Source organism: Ascaphus truei, chromosome 1 (assembly GCF_040206685.1).
Source record: "Ascaphus truei isolate aAscTru1 chromosome 1, aAscTru1.hap1, whole genome shotgun sequence".
NCBI classification, from domain to species: Eukaryota; Metazoa; Chordata; class Amphibia; order Anura; family Ascaphidae; genus Ascaphus; species Ascaphus truei.
The window spans coordinates 300,999,146-301,022,320 of NC_134483.1; positions in this window are offsets into that span (position 1 = coordinate 300,999,146).

The window sequence follows — 23,175 nt, forward strand, 5'->3', positions numbered from 1 at the left end:
CATTTTAATAAAAAATATCACAAAATTCTTCTAAGTCCCTCGGGAAGAGTGTAAGACGCGCACGTTCATTTTCAGAGCTCCTAGACCTTCTTATAAGAAGTTAGCCAAAAAGTAGCTTCGAAAAACGCTTAGGTTAAGTTTCAGAGTTGCTTCTAATGTACCAAAGTTGGACTTAGACATAATTTCACTCTCACAACATTATGGCTGGTTGGAGACAGTCCGAACCACAAGTACCGGGTCCATGGTTCTTGCCGTATACTGGGGGGACGGGGACGACTCCCATTAACCCCTGACTATACCGGGGATACGCTTATCACAATGCCTTTCTGGTCTGTGCTGAAGCAGGGCATTCTGGCAGCCAAGTGGCTTGACTTTTATTAGTGAGCCTGGTTACCCCCTCTCGGAACCACAGACTTAGAAATCGCCAGCTCATATACAGTGCATAAAATATATTTATATATATACCCTTATACACCATTTTAATAAAAAATATCACAAAATTCTTCTAAGTCCCTCGGGAAGAGTGAAAGACGCGCACGTTCATTTTCAGAGCTCCTAGACCTTCTTATAAGAAGTTAGCCAAAAAGTAGCTTCGAAAAACGCTTAGGTTAAGTTTCAGAGTTGCTTCTAATGTACCAAAGTTGGACTTAGACATAATTTCACTCTCACAACATTATGGCTGGTTGGAGACAATCCGAACCACAAGTACCGGGTCCATGGTTCTGGGCGTATACTGGGGGGACGGGGGGGACGCCCATTAACCCCTGACTATACCGGGGATACGCTTATCACAATGCCTTTCTGGTCTGTGCTGAAGCAGGGCATTCTGGCAGCCAAGTGGCTTGACCTTTATTAGTGAGCCTGGTTACCCCCTCTCGGAACCACAGACTTAGAAATCGCCAGCTCATATACAGTGCATAAAATATATTTATATATATACCCTTATACACCATTTTAATAAAAAATATCACAAAATTCTTCTAAATCCCTCGGGAAGAGTGAAAGACGCGCACGTTCATTTTCAGAGCTCCTAGACCTTCCTATAAGAAGTTAGCCAAAAAGTAGCTTCGAAAAACGCTTAGGGTAAGTTTCAGAGTTGCTTCTAATGTACCAAAGCTGGACTTAGACATAATTTCACTCTCACAACATTATGGCTGGTTGGAGACAGTCCTAACCACAAGTACCGGGTCCATGGTTCTGGCCGTATACTGGGGGGACGGGGACGACTCCCATTAACCCCTGACTATACCGGGGATACGCTTATCACAATGCCTTTCTGGTCTGTGCTGAAGCAGGGCATTCTGGCAGCCAAGTGGCTTGACTTTTATTAGTGAGCCTGGTTACCCCCTCTCGGAACCACAGACTTAGAAATCGCCAGCTCATATACAGTGCATAAAATATATTTATATATATACCCTTATACACCATTTTAATAAAAAATATCACAAAATTCTTCTAAGTCCCTCGGGAAGAGTGAAAGACGCGCACGTTCATTTTCAGAGCTCCTAGACCTTCTTATAAGAAGTTAGCCAAAAAGTAGCTTCGAAAAACGCTTAGGTTAAGTTTCAGAGTTGCTTCTAATGTACCAAAGTTGGACTTAGACATAATTTCACTCTCACAACATTATGGCTGGTTGGAGACAATCCGAACCACAAGTACCGGGTCCATGGTTCTGGGCGTATACTGGGGGGACGGGGGGGACGCCCATTAACCCCTGACTATACCGGGGATACGCTTATCACAATGCCTTTCTGGTCTGTGCTGAAGCAGGGCATTCTGGCAGCCAAGTGGCTTGACCTTTATTAGTGAGCCTGGTTACCCCCTCTCGGAACCACAGACTTAGAAATCGCCAGCTCATATACAGTGCATAAAATATATTTATATATATACCCTTATACACCATTTTAATAAAAAATATCACAAAATTCTTCTAAATCCCTCGGGAAGAGTGAAAGACGCGCACGTTCATTTTCAGAGCTCCTAGACCTTCCTATAAGAAGTTAGCCAAAAAGTAGCTTCGAAAAACGCTTAGGGTAAGTTTCAGAGTTGCTTCTAATGTACCAAAGCTGGACTTAGACATAATTTCACTCTCACAACATTATGGCTGGTTGGAGACAGTCCTAACCACAAGTACCGGGTCCATGGTTCTGGCCGTATACTGGGGGGACGGGGACGACTCCCATTAACCCCTGACTATACCGGGGATACGCTTATCACAATGCCTTTCTGGTCTGTGCTGAAGCAGGGCATTCTGGCAGCCAAGTGGCTTGACCTTTATTAGTGAGCCTGGTTACCCCCTCTCGGAACCACAGACTTAGAAATCGCCAGCTCATATACAGTGCATAAAATATATTTATATATATACCCTTATACACCATTTTAATAAAAAATATCACAAAATTCTTCTAAGTCCCTCGGGAAGAGTGAAAGACGCGCACGTTCATTTTCAGAGCTCCTAGACCTTCTTATAAGAAGTTAGCCAAAAAGTAGCTTCGAAAAACGCTTAGGTTAAGTTTCAGAGTTGCTTCTAATGTACCAAAGCTGGACTTAGACATAATTTCACTCTCACAACATTATGGCTGGTTGGAGACAGTCCGAACCACAAGTACCGGGTCCATGGTTCTTGCCGTATACTGGGGGGACGGGGACGACTCCCATTAACCCCTGACTATACCGGGGATACGCTTATCACAATGCCTTTCTGGTCTGTGCTGAAGCAGGGCATTCTGGCAGCCAAGTGGCTTGACCTTTATTAGTGAGCCTGGTTACCCCCTCTCGGAACCACAGACTTAGAAATCGCCAGCTCATATACAGTGCATAAAATATATTTATATATATACCCTTATACACCATTTTAATAAAAAATATCACAAAATTCTTCTAAGTCCTCGGGAAGAGTGAAAGACGCGCACGTTCATTTTTAGAGCTCCTAGACCTTCCTATAAGAAGTTAGCCAAAAAGTAGCTTCGAAAAACGCTTAGGTTAAGTTTCAGAGTTGCTTCTAATGTACCAAAGCTGGACTTAGACATAATTTCACTCTCACAACATTATGGCTGGTTGGAGACAGTCCGAACCACAAGTACCGGGTCCATGGTTCTTGCCGTATACTGGGGGGACGGGGACGACTCCCATTAACCCCTGACTATACCGGGGATACGCTTATCACAATGCCTTTCTGGTCTGTGCTGAAGCAGGGCATTCTGGCAGCCAAGTGGCTTGACCTTTATTAGTGAGCCTGGTTACCCCCTCTCGGAACCACAGACTTAGAAATCGCCAGCTCATATACAGTGCATAAAATATATTTATATATATACCCTTATACTGTACACCATTTTAATAAAAAATATCACAAAATTCTTCTAAATCCCTCGGGAAGAGTGAAAGACGCGCACGTTCATTTTCAGAGCTCCTAGACCTTCCTATAAGAAGTTAGCCAAAAAGTAGCTTCGAAAAACGCTTAGGGTAAGTTTCAGAGTTGATTCTAATGTACCAAAGCTGGACTTAGACATAATTTCACTCTCACAACATTATGGCTGGTTGGAGACAGTCCGAACCACAAGTACCGGGTCCATGGTTCTGGCCGTATACTGGGGGGACGGGGACGACTCCCATTAACCCCTGACTATACCGGGGATACGCTTATCACAATGCCTTTCTGGTCTGTGCTGAAGCAGGGCATTCTGGCAGCCAAGTGGCTTGACCTTTATTAGTGAGCCTGGTTACCCCCTCTCGGAACCACAGACTTAGAAATCGCCAGCTCATATACAGTGCATAAAATATATTTATATATATACCCTTATACACCATTTTAATAAAAAATATCACAAAATTCTTCTAAGTCCCTCGGGAAGAGTGAAAGACGCGCACGTTCATTTTCAGAGCTCCTAGACCTTCTTATAAGAAGTTAGCCAAAAAGTAGCTTCGAAAAACGCTTAGGTTAAGTTTCAGAGTTGCTTCTAATGTACCAAAGCTGGACTTATAGACATAATTTCACTCTCACAACATTATGGCTGGTTGGAGACAGTCCGAACCACAAGTACCGGGTCCATGGTTCTTGCCGTATACTGGGGGGACGGGGACGACTCCCATTAACCCCTGACTATACCGGGGATACGCTTATCACAATGCCTTTCTGGTCTGTGCTGAAGCAGGGCATTCTGGCAGCCAAGTGGCTTGACCTTTATTAGTGAGCCTGGTTACCCCCTCTCGGAACCACAGACTTAGAAATCGCCAGCTCATATACAGTGCATAAAATATATTTATATATAAACCCTTATACCCCATTTTAATAAAAAATATCACAAAATTCTTCTAAGTCCTCGGGAAGAGTGAAAGACGCGCACGTTCATTTTTAGAGCTCCTAGACCTTCCTATAAGAAGTTAGCCAAAAAGTAGCTTCGAAAAACGCTTAGGTTAAGTTTCAGAGTTGCTTCTAATGTACCAAAGCTGGACTTAGACATAATTTCACTCTCACAACATTATGGCTGGTTGGAGACAGTCCGAACCACAAGTACCGGGTCCATGGTTCTTGCCGTATACTGGGGGGACGGGGACGACTCCCATTAACCCCTGACTATACCGGGGATACGCTTATCACAATGCCTTTCTGGTCTGTGCTGAAGCAGGGCATTCTGGCAGCCAAGTGGCTTGACCTTTATTAGTGAGCCTGGTTACCCCCTCTCGGAACCACAGACTTAGAAATCGCCAGCTCATATACAGTGCATAAAATATATTTATATATAAACCCTTATACACCATTTTAATAAAAAATATCACAAAATTCTTCTAAGTCCTCGGGAAGAGTGAAAGACGCGCACGTTCATTTTTAGAGCTCCTAGACCTTCCTATAAGAAGTTAGCCAAAAAGTAGCTTCGAAAAACGCTTAGGTTAAGTTTCAGAGTTGCTTCTAATGTACCAAAGCTGGACTTAGACATAATTTCACTCTCACAACATTATGGCTGGTTGGAGACAGTCCGAACCACAAGTACCGGGTCCATGGTTCTTGCCGTATACTGGGGGGACGGGGACGACTCCCATTAACCCCTGACTATACCGGGGATACGCTTATCACAATGCCTTTCTGGTCTGTGCTGAAGCAGGGCATTCTGGCAGCCAAGTGGCTTGACTTTTATTAGTGAGCCTGGTTACCCCCTCTCGGAACCACAGACTTAGAAATCGCCAGCTCATATACAGTGCATAAAATATATTTATATATATACCCTTATACACCATTTTAATAAAAAATATCACAAAATTCTTCTAAGTCCCTCGGGAAGAGTGAAAGACGCGCACGTTCATTTTCAGAGCTCCTAGACCTTCTTATAAGAAGTTAGCCAAAAAGTAGCTTCGAAAAACGCTTAGGTTAAGTTTCAGAGTTGCTTCTAATGTACCAAAGTTGGACTTAGACATAATTTCACTCTCACAACATTATGGCTGGTTGGAGACAGTCCGAACCACAAGTACCGGGTCCATGGTTCTTGCCGTATACTGGGGGGACGGGGACGACTCCCATTAACCCCTCACTATACCGGGGATACGCTTATCACAATGCCTTTCTGGTCTGTGCTGAAGCAGGGCATTCTGGCAGCCAAGTGGCTTGACCTTTATTAGTGAGCCTGGTTACCCCCTCTCGGAACCACAGACTTAGAAATCGCCAGCTCATATACAGTGCATAAAATATATTTATATATATACCCTTATACACCATTTTAATAAAAAATATCACAAAATTCTTCTAAGTCCCTCGGGAAGAGTGAAAGACGCGCACGTTCATTTTTAGAGCTCCTAGACCTTCCTATAAGAAGTTAGCCAAAAAGTAGCTTCGAAAAACGCTTAGGTTAAGTTTCAGAGTTGCTTCTAATGTACCAAAGCTGGACTTAGACATAATTTCACTCTCACAACATTATGGCTGGTTGGAGACAGTCCGAACCACAAGTACCGGGTCCATGGTTCTTGCCGTATACTGGGGGGACGGGGACGACTCCCATTAACCCCTGACTATACCGGGGATACGCTTATCACAATGCCTTTCTGGTCTGTGCTGAAGCAGGGCATTCTGGCAGCCAAGTGGCTTGACCTTTATTAGTGAGCCTGGTTACCCCCTCTCGGAACCACAGACTTAGAAATCGCCAGCTCATATACAGTGCATAAAATATATTTATATATATACCCTTATACACCATTTTAATAAAAAATATCACAAAATTCTTCTAAGTCCCTCGGGAAGAGTGAAAGACGCGCACGTTCATTTTCAGAGCTCCTAGACCTTCTTATAAGAAGTTAGCCAAAAAGTAGCTTCGAAAAACGCTTAGGTTAAGTTTCAGAGTTGCTTCTAATGTACCAAAGCTGGACTTAGACATAATTTCACTCTCACAACATTATGGCTGGTTGGAGACAGTCCGAACCACAAGTACCGGGTCCATGGTTCTTGCCGTATACTGGGGGGACGGGGACGACTCCCATTAACCCCTGACTATACCGGGGATACGCTTATCACAATGCCTTTCTGGTCTGTGCTGAAGCAGGGCATTCTGGCAGCCAAGTGGCTTGACCTTTATTAGTGAGCCTGGTTACCCCCTCTCGGAACCACAGACTTAGAAATCGCCAGCTCATATACAGTGCATAAAATATATTTATATATATACCCTTATACACCATTTTAATAAAAAATATCACAAAATTCTTCTAAGTCCCTCGGGAAGAGTGAAAGACGCGCACGTTCATTTTCAGAGCTCCTAGACCTTCTTATAAGAAGTTAGCCAAAAAGTAGCTTCGAAAAACGCTTAGGTTAAGTTTCAGAGTTGCTTCTAATGTACCAAAGCTGGACTTAGACATAATTTCACTCTCACAACATTATGGCTGGTTGGAGACAGTCCGAACCACAAGTACCGGGTCCATGGTTCTTGCCGTATACTGGGGGGACGGGGACGACTCCCATTAACCCCTGACTATACCGGGGATACGCTTATCACAATGCCTTTCTGGTCTGTGCTGAAGCAGGGCATTCTGGCAGCCAAGTGGCTTGACCTTTATTAGTGAGCCTGGTTACCCCCTCTCGGAACCACAGACTTAGAAATCGCCAGCTCATATACAGTGCATAAAATATATTTATATATATACCCTTATACACCATTTTAATAAAAAATATCACAAAATTCTTCTAAATCCCTCGGGAAGAGTGAAAGACGCGCACGTTCATTTTCAGAGCTCCTAGACCTTCCTATAAGAAGTTAGCCAAAAAATAGCTTCGAAAAACGCTTAGGGTAAGTTTCAGAGTTGCTTCTAATGTACCAAAGCTGGACTTAGACATAATTTCACTCTCACAACATTATGGCTGGTTGGAGACAGTCCGAACCACAAGTACCGGGTCCATGGTTCTGGCCGTATACTGGGGGGACGGGGACGACTCCCATTAACCCCTGACTATACCGGGGATACGCTTATCACAATGCCTTTCTGGTCTGTGCTGAAGCAGGGCATTCTGGCAGCCAAGTGGCTTGACCTTTATTAGTGAGCCTGGTTACCCCCTCTCGGAACCATAGACTTAGAAATCGCCAGCTCATATACAGTGCATAAAATATATTTATATATATACCCTTATACACCATTTTAATAAAAAATATCACAAAATTCTTCTAAATCCCTCGGGAAGAGTGAAAGACGCGCACGTTCATTTTTAGAGCTCCTAGACCTTCCTATAAGAAGTTAGCCAAAAAGTAGCTTCGAAAAACGCTTAGGTTAAGTTTCAGAGTTGCTTCTAATGTACCAAAGCTGGACTTAGACATAATTTCACTCTCACAACATTATGGCTGGTTGGAGACAGTCCGAACCACAAGTACCGGGTCCATGGTTCTGGGCGTATACTGGGGGGACGGGGGGGACGCCCATTAACCCCTGACTATACCGGGGATACGCTTATCACAATGCCTTTCTGGTCTGTGCTGAAGCAGGGCATTCTGGCAGCCAAGTGGCTTGACCTTTATTAGTGAGCCTGGTTACCCCCTCTCGGAACCACAGACTTAGAAATCGCCAGCTCATATACAGTGCATAAAATATATTTATATATATACCCTTATACACCATTTTAATAAAAAATATCACAAAATTCTTCTAAGTCCCTCGGGAAGAGTGAAAGACGCGCACGTTCATTTTCAGAGCTCCTAGACCTACTTATAAGAAGTTAGCCAAAAAGTAGCTTCGAAAAACGCTTAGGTTAAGTTTCAGAGTTGCTTCTAATGTACCAAAGCTGGACTTAGACATAATTTCACTCTCACAACATTATGGCTGGTTGGAGACAGTCCGAACCACAAGTACCGGGTCCATGGTTCTTGCCGTATACTGGGGGGACGGGGGGGACGCCCATTAACCCCTGACTATACCGGGGATACGCTTATCACAATGCCTTTCTGGTCTGTGCTGAAGCAGGGCATTCTGGCAGCCAAGTGGCTTGACCTTTATTAGTGAGCCTGGTTACCCCCTCTCGGAACCACAGACTTAGAAATCGCCAGCTCATATACAGTGCATAAAATATATTTATATATATACCCTTATACACCATTTTAATAAAAAATATCACAAAATTCTTCTAAGTCCCTCGGGAAGAGTGAAAGACGCGCACGTTCATTTTTAGAGCTCCTAGACCTTCCTATAAGAAGTTAGCCAAAAAGTAGCTTCGAAAAACGCTTAGGTTAAGTTTCAGAGTTGCTTCTAATGTACCAAAGCTGGACTTAGACATAATTTCACTCTCACAACATTATGGCTGGTTGGAGACAATCCGAACCACAAGTACCGGGTCCATGGTTCTGGGCGTATACTGGGGGGACGGGGGGGACGCCCATTAACCCCTGACTATACCGGGGATACGCTTATCACAATGCCTTTCTGGTCTGTGCTGAAGCAGGGCATTCTGGCAGCCAAGTGGCTTGACCTTTATTAGTGAGCCTGGTTACCCCCTCTCGGAACCACAGACTTAGAAATCGCCAGCTCATATACAGTGCATAAAATATATTTATATATATACCCTTATACACCATTTTAATAAAAAATATCACAAAATTCTTCTAAATCCCTCGGGAAGAGTGAAAGACGCGCACGTTCATTTTCAGAGCTCCTAGACCTTCCTATAAGAAGTTAGCCAAAAAGTAGCTTCGAAAAACGCTTAGGGTAAGTTTCAGAGTTGCTTCTAATGTACCAAAGCTGGACTTAGACATAATTTCACTCTCACAACATTATGGCTGGTTGGAGACAGTCCGAACCACAAGTACCGGGTCCATGGTTCTGGCCGTATACTGGGGGGACGGGGACGACTCCCATTAACCCCTGACTATACCGGGGATACGCTTATCACAATGCCTTTCTGGTCTGTGCTGAAGCAGGGCATTCTGGCAGCCAAGTGGCTTGACCTTTATTAGTGAGCCTGGTTACCCCCTCTCGGAACCACAGACTTAGAAATCGCCAGCTCATATACAGTGCATAAAATATATTTATATATATACCCTTATACACCATTTTAATAAAAAATATCACAAAATTCTTCTAAGTCCCTCGGGAAGAGTGAAAGACGCGCACGTTCATTTTCAGAGCTCCTAGACCTTCTTATAAGAAGTTAGCCAAAAAGTAGCTTCGAAAAACGCTTAGGTTAAGTTTCAGAGTTGCTTCTAATGTACCAAAGCTGGACTTAGACATAATTTCACTCTCACAACATTATGGCTGGTTGGAGACAGTCCGAACCACAAGTACCGGGTCCATGGTTCTTGCCGTATACTGGGGGGACGGGGACGACTCCCATTAACCCCTGACTATACCGGGGATACGCTTATCACAATGCCTTTCTGGTCTGTGCTGAAGCAGGGCATTCTGGCAGCCAAGTGGCTTGACCTTTATTAGTGAGCCTGGTTACCCCCTCTCGGAACCACAGACTTAGAAATCGCCAGCTCATATACAGTGCATAAAATATATTTATATATATACCCTTATACACCATTTTAATAAAAAATATCACAAAATTCTTCTAAGTCCTCGGGAAGAGTGAAAGACGCGCACGTTCATTTTTAGAGCTCCTAGACCTTCCTATAAGAAGTTAGCCAAAAAGTAGCTTCGAAAAACGCTTAGGTTAAGTTTCAGAGTTGCTTCTAATGTACCAAAGCTGGACTTAGACATAATTTCACTCTCACAACATTATGGCTGGTTGGAGACAGTCCGAACCACAAGTACCGGGTCCATGGTTCTTGCCGTATACTGGGGGGACGGGGACGACTCCCATTAACCCCTGACTATACCGGGGATACGCTTATCACAATGCCTTTCTGGTCTGTGCTGAAGCAGGGCATTCTGGCAGCCAAGTGGCTTGACCTTTATTAGTGAGCCTGGTTACCCCCTCTCGGAACCACAGACTTAGAAATCGCCAGCTCATATACAGTGCATAAAATATATTTATATATATACCCTTATACACCATTTTAATAAAAAATATCACAAAATTCTTCTAAGTCCCTCGGGAAGAGTGAAAGACGCGCACGTTCATTTTTAGAGCTCCTAGACCTTCCTATAAGAAGTTAGCCAAAAAGTAGCTTCGAAAAACGCTTAGGTTAAGTTTCAGAGTTGCTTCTAATGTACCAAAGCTGGACTTAGACATAATTTCACTCTCACAACATTATGGCTGGTTGGAGACAGTCCGAACCACAAGTACCGGGTCCATGGTTCTGGGCGTATACTGGGGGGACGGGGGGGACGCCCATTAACCCCTGACTATACCGGGGATACGCTTATCACAATGCCTTTCTGGTCTGTGCTGAAGCAGGGCATTCTGGCAGCCAAGTGGCTTGACCTTTATTAGTGAGCCTGGTTACCCCCTCTCGGAACCACAGACTTAGAAATCGCCAGCTCATATACAGTGCATAAAATATATTTATATATATACCCTTATACACCATTTTAATAAAAAATATCACAAAATTCTTCTAAATCCCTCGGGAAGAGTGAAAGACGCGCACGTTCATTTTCAGAGCTCCTAGACCTTCCTATAAGAAGTTAGCCAAAAAGTAGCTTCGAAAAACGCTTAGGGTAAGTTTCAGAGTTGCTTCTAATGTACCAAAGCTGGACTTAGACATAATTTCACTCTCACAACATTATGGCTGGTTGGAGACAGTCCGAACCACAAGTACCGGGTCCATGGTTCTGGCCGTATACTGGGGGGACGGGGACGACTCCCATTAACCCCTGACTATACCGGGGATACGCTTATCACAATGCCTTTCTGGTCTGTGCTGAAGCAGGGCATTCTGGCAGCCAAGTGGCTTGACTTTTATTAGTGAGCCTGGTTACCCCCTCTCGGAACCACAGACTTAGAAATCGCCAGCTCATATACAGTGCATAAAATATATTTATATATATACCCTTATACACCATTTTAATAAAAAATATCACAAAATTCTTCTAAGTCCCTCGGGAAGAGTGAAAGACGCGCACGTTCATTTTCAGAGCTCCTAGACCTTCTTATAAGAAGTTAGCCAAAAAGTAGCTTCGAAAAACGCTTAGGTTAAGTTTCAGAGTTGCTTCTAATGTACCAAAGTTGGACTTAGACATAATTTCACTCTCACAACATTATGGCTGGTTGGAGACAGTCCGAACCACAAGTACCGGGTCCATGGTTCTTGCCGTATACTGGGGGGACGGGGACGACTCCCATTAACCCCTCACTATACCGGGGATACGCTTATCACAATGCCTTTCTGGTCTGTGCTGAAGCAGGGCATTCTGGCAGCCAAGTGGCTTGACCTTTATTAGTGAGCCTGGTTACCCCCTCTCGGAACCACAGACTTAGAAATCGCCAGCTCATATACAGTGCATAAAATATATTTATATATATACCCTTATACACCATTTTAATAAAAAATATCACAAAATTCTTCTAAGTCCCTCGGGAAGAGTGAAAGACGCGCACGTTCATTTTCAGAGCTCCTAGACCTTCTTATAAGAAGTTAGCCAAAAAGTAGCTTCGAAAAACGCTTAGGTTAAGTTTCAGAGTTGCTTCTAATGTACCAAAGCTGGACTTAGACATAATTTCACTCTCACAACATTATGGCTGGTTGGAGACAGTCCGAACCACAAGTACCGGGTCCATGGTTCTTGCCGTATACTGGGGGGACGGGGACGACTCCCATTAACCCCTGACTATACCGGGGATACGCTTATCACAATGCCTTTCTGGTCTGTGCTGAAGCAGGGCATTCTGGCAGCCAAGTGGCTTGACCTTTATTAGTGAGCCTGGTTACCCCCTCTCGGAACCACAGACTTAGAAATCGCCAGCTCATATACAGTGCATAAAATATATTTATATATATACCCTTATACACCATTTTAATAAAAAATATCACAAAATTCTTCTAAGTCCCTCGGGAAGAGTGAAAGACGCGCACGTTCATTTTTAGAGCTCCTAGACCTTCCTATAAGAAGTTAGCCAAAAAGTAGCTTCGAAAAACGCTTAGGTTAAGTTTCAGAGTTGCTTCTAATGTACCAAAGCTGGACTTAGACATAATTTCACTCTCACAACATTATGGCTGGTTGGAGACAGTCCGAACCACAAGTACCGGGTCCATGGTTCTGGGCGTATACTGGGGGGACGGGGGGGACGCCCATTAACCCCTGACTATACCGGGGATACGCTTATCACAATGCCTTTCTGGTCTGTGCTGAAGCAGGGCATTCTGGCAGCCAAGTGGCTTGACCTTTATTAGTGAGCCTGGTTACCCCCTCTCGGAACCACAGACTTAGAAATCGCCAGCTCATATACAGTGCATAAAATATATTTATATATATACCCTTATACACCATTTTAATAAAAAATATCACAAAATTCTTCTAAATCCCTCGGGAAGAGTGAAAGACGCGCACGTTCATTTTCAGAGCTCCTAGACCTTCCTATAAGAAGTTAGCCAAAAAGTAGCTTCGAAAAACGCTTAGGGTAAGTTTCAGAGTTGCTTCTAATGTACCAAAGCTGGACTTAGACATAATTTCACTCTCACAACATTATGGCTGGTTGGAGACAGTCCGAACCACAAGTACCGGGTCCATGGTTCTGGCCGTATACTGGGGGGACGGGGACGACTCCCATTAACCCCTGACTATACCGGGGATACGCTTATCACAATGCCTTTCTGGTCTGTGCTGAAGCAGGGCATTCTGGCAGCCAAGTGGCTTGACTTTTATTAGTGAGCCTGGTTACCCCCTCTCGGAACCACAGACTTAGAAATCGCCAGCTCATATACAGTGCATAAAATATATTTATATATATACCCTTATACACCATTTTAATAAAAAATATCACAAAATTCTTCTAAGTCCCTCGGGAAGAGTGAAAGACGCGCACGTTCATTTTCAGAGCTCCTAGACCTTCTTATAAGAAGTTAGCCAAAAAGTAGCTTCGAAAAACGCTTAGGTTAAGTTTCAGAGTTGCTTCTAATGTACCAAAGTTGGACTTAGACATAATTTCACTCTCACAACATTATGGCTGGTTGGAGACAGTCCGAACCACAAGTACCGGGTCCATGGTTCTTGCCGTATACTGGGGGGACGGGGACGACTCCCATTAACCCCTCACTATACCGGGGATACGCTTATCACAATGCCTTTCTGGTCTGTGCTGAAGCAGGGCATTCTGGCAGCCAAGTGGCTTGACCTTTATTAGTGAGCCTGGTTACCCCCTCTCGGAACCACAGACTTAGAAATCGCCAGCTCATATACAGTGCATAAAATATATTTATATATATACCCTTATACACCATTTTAATAAAAAATATCACAAAATTCTTCTAAGTCCCTCGGGAAGAGTGAAAGACGCGCACGTTCATTTTTAGAGCTCCTAGACCTTCCTATAAGAAGTTAGCCAAAAAGTAGCTTCGAAAAACGCTTAGGTTAAGTTTCAGAGTTGCTTCTAATGTACCAAAGCTGGACTTAGACATAATTTCACTCTCACAACATTATGGCTGGTTGGAGACAGTCCGAACCACAAGTACCGGGTCCATGGTTCTGGGCGTATACTGGGGGGACGGGGGGGACGCCCATTAACCCCTGACTATACCGGGGATACGCTTATCACAATGCCTTTCTGGTCTGTGCTGAAGCAGGGCATTCTGGCAGCCAAGTGGCTTGACCTTTATTAGTGAGCCTGGTTACCCCCTCTCGGAACCACAGACTTAGAAATCGCCAGCTCATATACAGTGCATAAAATATATTTATATATATACCCTTATACACCATTTTAATAAAAAATATCACAAAATTCTTCTAAGTCCCTCGGGAAGAGTGAAAGACGCGCACGTTCATTTTCAGAGCTCCTAGACCTTCTTATAAGAAGTTAGCCAAAAAGTAGCTTCGAAAAACGCTTAGGTTAAGTTTCAGAGTTGCTTCTAATGTACCAAAGCTGGACTTAGACATAATTTCACTCTCACAACATTATGGCTGGTTGGAGACAGTCCGAACCACAAGTACCGGGTCCATGGTTCTTGCCGTATACTGGGGGGACGGGGACGACTCCCATTAACCCCTGACTATACCGGGGATACGCTTATCACAATGCCTTTCTGGTCTGTGCTGAAGCAGGGCATTCTGGCAGCCAAGTGGCTTGACCTTTATTAGTGAGCCTGGTTACCCCCTCTCGGAACCACAGACTTAGAAATCGACAGCTCATATACAGTGCATAAAATATATTTATATATATACCCTTATACACCATTTTAATAAAAAATATCACAAAATTCTTCTAAGTCCCTCGGGAAGACTGAAAGACGCGCACGTTTATTTTCAGAGCTCCTAGACCTTCCTATAAGAAGTTAGCCAAAAAGTAGCTTCGAAAAACGCTTAGGTTAAGTTTCAGAGTTGCTTCTAATGTACCAAAGCTGGACTTAGACATAATTTCACTCTCACAACATTATGGCTGGTTGGAGACAGTCCGAACCACAAGTACCGGGTCCATGGTTCTGGGCGTATACTGGGGGGACGGGGGGGACGCCCATTAACCCCTGACTATACCGGGGATACGCTTATCACAATGCCTTTCTGGTCTGTGCTGAAGCAGGGCATTCTGGCAGCCAAGTGGCTTGACCTTTATTAGTGAGCCTGGTTACCCCCTCTCGGAACCACAGACTTAGAAATCGCCAGCTCATATACAGTGCATAAAATATATTTATATATATACCCTTATACACCATTTTAATAAAAAATATCACAAAATTCTTCTAAATCCCTCGGGAAGAGTGAAAGACGCGCACGTTCATTTTCAGAGCTCCTAGACCTTCCTATAAGAAGTTAGCCAAAAAGTAGCTTCGAAAAACGCTTAGGGTAAGTTTCAGAGTTGCTTCTAATGTACCAAAGCTGGACTTAGACATAATTTCACTCTCACAACATTATGGCTGGTTGGAGACAGTCCGAACCACAAGTACCGGGTCCATGGTTCTGGCCGTATACTGGGGGGACGGGGACGACTCCCATTAACCCCTGACTATACCGGGGATACGCTTATCACAATGCCTTTCTGGTCTGTGCTGAAGCAGGGCATTCTGGCAGCCAAGTGGCTTGACTTTTATTAGTGAGCCTGGTTACCCCCTCTCGGAACCACAGACTTAGAAATCGCCAGCTCATATACAGTGCATAAAATATATTTATATATATACCCTTATACACCATTTTAATAAAAAATATCACAAAATTCTTCTAAGTCCCTCGGGAAGAGTGAAAGACGCGCACGTTCATTTTTAGAGCTCCTAGACCTTCCTATAAGAAGTTAGCCAAAAAGTAGCTTCGAAAAACGCTTAGGTTAAGTTTCAGAGTTGCTTCTAATGTACCAAAGCTGGACTTAGACATAATTTCACTCTCACAACATTATGGCTGGTTGGAGACAGTCCGAACCTCAAGTACCGGGTCCATGGTTCTGGGCGTATACTGGGGGGACGGGGACGACTCCCATTAACCCCTGACTATACCGGGGATACGCTTATCACAATGCCTTTCTGGTCTGTGCTGAAGCAGGGCATTCTGGCAGCCAAGTGGCTTGACCTTTATTAGTGAGCCTGGTTACCCCCTCTCGGAACCACAGACTTAGAAATCGCCAGCTCATATACAGTGCATAAAATATATTTATATATATACCCTTATACACCATTTTAATAAAAAATATCACAAAATTCTTCTAAGTCCCTCGGGAAGAGTGAAAGACGCGCACGTTCATTTTCAGAGCTCCTAGACCTTCTTATAAGAAGTTAGCCAAAAAGTAGCTTCGAAAAACGCTTAGGTTAAGTTTCAGAGTTGCTTCTAATGTACCAAAGCTGGACTTAGACATAATTTCACTCTCACAACATTATGGCTGGTTGGAGACAGTCCGAACCACAAGTACCGGGTCCATGGTTCTTGCCGTATACTGGGGGGACGGGGACGACTCCCATTAACCCCTGACTATACCAGGGATACGCTTATCACAATGCCTTTCTGGTCTGTGCTGAAGCAGGGCATTCTGGCAGCCAAGTGGCTTGACCTTTATTAGTGAGCCTGGTTACCCCCTCTCGGAACCACAGACTTAGAAATCGCCAGCTCATATACAGTGCATAAAATATATTTATATATATACCCTTATACACCATTTTAATAAAAAATATCACAAAATTCTTCTAAGTCCCTCGGGAAGAGTGAAAGACGCGCACGTTCATTTTCAGAGCTCCTAGACCTTCTTATAAGAAGTTAGCCAAAAAGTAGCTTCGAAAAACGCTTAGGTTAAGTTTCAGAGTTGCTTCTAATGTACCAAAGCTGGACTTAGACATAATTTCACTCTCACAACATTATGGCTGGTTGGAGACAGTCCGAACCACAAGTACCGGGTCCATGGTTCTTGCCGTATACTGGGGGGACGGGGACGACTCCCATTAACCCCTCACTATACCGGGGATACGCTTATCACAATGCCTTTCTGGTCTGTGCTGAAGCAGGGCATTCTGGCAGCCAAGTGGCTTGACCTTTATTAGTGAGCCTGGTTACCCCCTCTCGGAACCACAGACTTAGAAATCGCCAGCTCATATACAGTGCATAAAATATATTTATATATATACCCTTATACACCATTTTAATAAAAAATATCACAAAATTCTTCTAAATCCCTCGGGAAGAGTGAAAGACGCGCACGTTCATTTTCAGAGCTCCTAGACCTTCCTATAAGAAGTTAGCCAAAAAATAGCTTCGAAAAACGCTTAGGGTAAGTTTCAGAGTTGCTTCTAATGTACCAAAGCTGGACTTAGACATAATTTCACTCTCACAACATTATGGCTGGTTGGAGACAGTCCGAACCACAAGTACCGGGTCCATGGTTCTGGCCGTATACTGGGGGGACGGGGACGACTCCCATTAACCCCTGACTATACCGGGGATACGCTTATCACAATGCCTTTCTGGTCTGTGCTGAAGCAGGGCATTCTGGCAGCCAAGTGGCTTGACCTTTATTAGTGAGCCTGGTTACCCCCTCTCGGAACCACAGACTTAGAAATCGCCAGCTCATATACAGTGCATAAAATATATTTATATATATACTCTTTTACACCATTTTAATTAAAAAATATCACAAAATTCTTCTAAGTCCCTCGGGAAGAGTGAAAGACGCGCACGTTCATTTTCAGAGCTCCTAGACCTTCCTATAAGAAGTTAGCCAAAAAGTAGCTTCGAAAAACGCTTAGGTTAAGTTTCAGAGTTACTTCTAATGTACCAAAGCTGGACTTAGACATAATTTCACTCTCACAACATTATGGCTGGTTGGAGACAGTCCGAACCACAAGTACCGGGTCCATGGTTCTGGGCGTATACTGGGGGGACGGGGGGGACGCCCATTAACCCCTGACTATACCGGGGATACGCTTATCACAATGCCTTTCTGGTCTGTGCTGAAGCAGGGCATTCTGGCAGCCAAGTGGCTTGACCTTTATTAGTGAGCCTGGTTACCCCCTCTCGGAACCACAGACTTAGAAATCGCCAGCTCATATACAGTGCATAAAATATATTTATATATATACCCTTATACACCATTTTAATAAAAAATATCACAAAATTCTTCTAAGTCCCTCGGGAAGAGTGAAAGACGCGCACGTTCATTTTCAGAGCTCCTAGACCTTCTTATAAGAAGTTAGCCAAAAAGTAGCTTCGAAAAACGCTTAGGTTAAGTTTCAGAGTTGCTTCTAATGTACCAAAGCTGGACTTAGACATAATTTCACTCTCACAACATTATGGCTGGTTGGAGACAGTCCGAACCACAAGTACCGGGTCCATTGTTCTTGCCGTATACTGGGGGGACGGGGACGACTCCCATTAACCCCTGACTATACCGGGGATACGCTTATCACAATGCCTTTCTGGTCTGTGCTGAAGCAGGGCATTCTGGCAGCCAAGTGGCTTGACCTTTATTAGTGAGCCTGGTTACCCCCTCTCGGAACCACAGACTTAGAAATCGCCAGCTCATATACAGTGCATAAAATATATTTATATATATACCCTTATACACCATTTTAATAAAAAATATCACAAAATTCTTCTAAGTCCCTCGGGAAGAGTGAAAGACGCGCACGTTCATTTTTAGAGCTCCTAGACCTTCCTATAAGAAGTTAGCCAAAAAGTAGCTTCGAAAAACGCTTAGGTTAAGTTTCAGAGTTGCTTCTAATGTACCAAAGCTGGACTTAGACATAATTTCACTCTCACAACATTATGGCTGGTTGGAGACAATCCGAACCACAAGTACCGGGTCCATGGTTCTGGGTGTATACTGGGGGGACGGGGGGGACGCCCATTAACCCTTGACTATACCGGGGATACGCTTATCACAATGCCTTTCTGGTCTGTGCTGAAGCAGGGCATTCTGGCAGCCAAGTGGCTTGACCTTTATTAGTGAGCCTGGTTACCCCCTCTCGGAACCACAGACTTAGAAATCGCCAGCTCATATACAGTGCATAAAATATATTTATATATATACCCTTATACACCATTTTAATAAAAAATATCACAAAATTCTTCTAAATCCCTCGGGAAGAGTGAAAGACGCGCACGTTCATTTTCAGAGCTCCTAGACCTTCCTATAAGAAGTTAGCCAAAAAGTAGCTTCGAAAAACGCTTAGGGTAAGTTTCAGAGTTGCTTCTAATGTACCAAAGCTGGACTTAGACATAATTTCACTCTCACAACATTATGGCTGGTTGGAGACAGTCCGAACCACAAGTACCGGGTCCATGGTTCTGGCCGTATACTGGGGGGACGGGGACGACTCCCATTAACCCCTGACTATACCGGGGATACGCTTATCACAATGCCTTTCTGGTCTGTGCTGAAGCAGGGCATTCTGGCAGCCAAGTGGCTTGACCTTTATTAGTGAGCCTGGTTACCCCCTCTCGGAACCACAGACTTAGAAATCGCCAGCTCATATACAGTGCATAAAATATATTTATATATATACCCTTATACACCATTTTAATAAAAAATATCACAAAATTCTTCTAAATCCCTCGGGAAGAGTGAAAGACGCGCACGTTCATTTTCAGAGCTCCTAGACCTTCCTATAAGAAGTTAGCCAAAAAGTAGCTTCGAAAAACGCTTAGGGTAAGTTTCAGAGTTGCTTCTAATGTACCAAAGCTGGACTTAGACATAATTTCACTCTCACAACATTATGGCTGGTTGGAGACAGTCCGAACCACAAGTACCGGGTCCATGGTTCTGGCCGTATACTGGGGGGACGGGGACGACTCCCATTAACCCCTGACTATACCGGGGATACGCTTATCACAATGCCTTTCTGGTCTGTGCTGAAGCAGGGCATTCTGGCAGCCAAGTGGCTTGACCTTTATTAGTGAGCCTGGTTACCCCCTCTCGGAACCACAGACTTAGAAATCGCCAGCTCATATACAGTGCATAAAATATATTTATATATATACCCTTATACACCATTTTAATAAAAAATATCACAAAATTCTTCTAAGTCCCTCGGGAAGAGTGAAAGACGCGCACGTTCATTTTCAGAGCTCCTAGACCTTCTTATAAGAAGTTAGCCAAAAAGTAGCTTCGAAAAACGCTTAGGTTAAGTTTCAGAGTTGCTTCTAATGTACCAAAGCTGGACTTAGACATAATTTCACTCTCACAACATTATGGCTGGTTGGAGACAGTCCGAACCACAAGTACCGGGTCCATGGTTCTTGCCGTATACTGGGGGGACGGGGACGACTCCCATTAACCCCTGACTATACCGGGGATACGCTTATCACAATGCCTTTCTGGTCTGTGCTGAAGCAGGGCATTCTGGCAGCCAAGTGGCTTGACCTTTATTAGTGAGCCTGGTTACCCCCTCTCGGAACCACAGACTTAGAAATCGCCAGCTCATATACAGTGCATAAAATATATTTATATATAAACCCTTATACACCATTTTAATAAAAAATATCACAAAATTCTTCTAAGTCCTCGGGAAGAGTGAAAGACGCGCACGTTCATTTTCAGAGCTCCTAGACCTTCCTATAAGAAGTTAGCCAAAAAGTAGCTTCGAAAAACGCTTAGGTTAAGTTTCAGAGTTGCTTCTAATGTACCAAAGCTGGACTTAGACATAATTTCACTCTCACAACATTATGGCTGGTTGGAGACAGTCCGAACCACAAGTACCGGGGCCATGGTTCTTGCCGTATACTGGGGGGACGGGGACGACTCCCATTAACCCCTGACTATACCGGGGATACGCTTATCACAATGCCTTTCTGGTCTGTGCTGAAGCAGGGCATTCTGGCAGCCAAGTGGCTTGACTTTTATTAGTGAGCCTGGTTACCCCCTCTCGGAACCACAGACTTAGAAATCGCCAGCTCATATACAGTGCATAAAATATATTTATATATATACCCTTATACACCATTTTAATAAAAAATATCACAAAATTCTTCTAAGTCCCTCGGGAAGAGTGTAAGACGCGCACGTTCATTTTCAGAGCTCCTAGACCTTCTTATAAGAAGTTAGCCAAAAAGTAGCTTCGAAAAACGCTTAGGTTAAGTTTCAGAGTTGCTTCTAATGTACCAAAGTTGGACTTAGACATAATTTCACTCTCACAACATTATGGCTGGTTGGAGACAGTCCGAACCACAAGTACCGGGTCCATGGTTCTTGCCGTATACTGGGGGGACGGGGACGACTCCCATTAACCCCTGACTATACCGGGGATACGCTTATCACAATGCCTTTCTGGTCTGTGCTGAAGCAGGGCATTCTGGCAGCCAAGTGGCTTGACTTTTATTAGTGAGCCTGGTTACCCCCTCTCGGAACCACAGACTTAGAAATCGCCAGCTCATATACAGTGCATAAAATATATTTATATATATACCCTTATACACCATTTTAATAAAAAATATCACAAAATTCTTCTAAGTCCCTCGGGAAGAGTGAAAGACGCGCACGTTCATTTTCAGAGCTCCTAGACCTTCTTATAAGAAGTTAGCCAAAAAGTAGCTTCGAAAAACGCTTAGGTTAAGTTTCAGAGTTGCTTCTAATGTACCAAAGTTGGACTTAGACATAATTTCACTCTCACAACATTATGGCTGGTTGGAGACAATCCGAACCACAAGTACCGGGTCCATGGTTCTGGGCGTATACTGGGGGGACGGGGGGGACGCCCATTAACCCCTGACTATACCGGGGATACGCTTATCACAATGCCTTTCTGGTCTGTGCTGAAGCAGGGCATTCTGGCAGCCAAGTGGCTTGACCTTTATTAGTGAGCCTGGTTACCCCCTCTCGGAACCACAGACTTAGAAATCGCCAGCTCATATACAGTGCATAAAATATATTTATATATATACCCTTATACACCATTTTAATAAAAAATATCACAAAATTCTTCTAAATCCCTCGGGAAGAGTGAAAGACGCGCACGTTCATTTTCAGAGCTCCTAGACCTTCCTATAAGAAGTTAGCCAAAAAGTAGCTTCGAAAAACGCTTAGGGTAAGTTTCAGAGTTGCTTCTAATGTACCAAAGCTGGACTTAGACATAATTTCACTCTCACAACATTATGGCTGGTTGGAGACAGTCCTAACCACAAGTACCGGGTCCATGGTTCTGGCCGTATACTGGGGGGACGGGGACGACTCCCATTAACCCCTGACTATACCGGGGATACGCTTATCACAATGCCTTTCTGGTCTGTGCTGAAGCAGGGCATTCTGGCAGCCAAGTGGCTTGACCTTTATTAGTGAGCCTGGTTACCCCCTCTCGGAACCACAGACTTAGAAATCGCCAGCTCATATACAGTGCATAAAATATATTTATATATATACCCTTATACACCATTTTAATAAAAAATATCACAAAATTCTTCTAAGTCCCTCGGGAAGAGTGAAAGACGCGCACGTTCATTTTCAGAGCTCCTAGACCTTCTTATAAGAAGTTAGCCAAAAAGTAGCTTCGAAAAACGCTTAGGTTAAGTTTCAGAGTTGCTTCTAATGTACCAAAGCTGGACTTAGACATAATTTCACTCTCACAACATTATGGCTGGTTGGAGACAGTCCGAACCACAAGTACCGGGTCCATGGTTCTTGCCGTATACTGGGGGGACGGGGACGACTCCCATTAACCCCTGACTATACCGGGGATACGCTTATCACAATGCCTTTCTGGTCTGTGCTGAAGCAGGGCATTCTGGCAGCCAAGTGGCTTGACCTTTATTAGTGAGCCTGGTTACCCCCTCTCGGAACCACAGACTTAGAAATCGCCAGCTCATATACAGTGCATAAAATATATTTATATATATACCCTTATACACCATTTTAATAAAAAATATCACAAAATTCTTCTAAGTCCTCGGGAAGAGTGAAAGACGCGCACGTTCATTTTTAGAGCTCCTAGACCTTCCTATAAGAAGTTAGCCAAAAAGTAGCTTCGAAAAACGCTTAGGTTAAGTTTCAGAGTTGCTTCTAATGTACCAAAGCTGGACTTAGACATAATTTCACTCTCACAACATTATGGCTGGTTGGAGACAGTCCGAACCACAAGTACCGGGTCCATGGTTCTTGCCGTATACTGGGGGGACGGGGACGACTCCCATTAACCCCTGACTATACCGGGGATACGCTTATCACAATGCCTTTCTGGTCTGTGCTGAAGCAGGGCATTCTGGCAGCCAAGTGGCTTGACC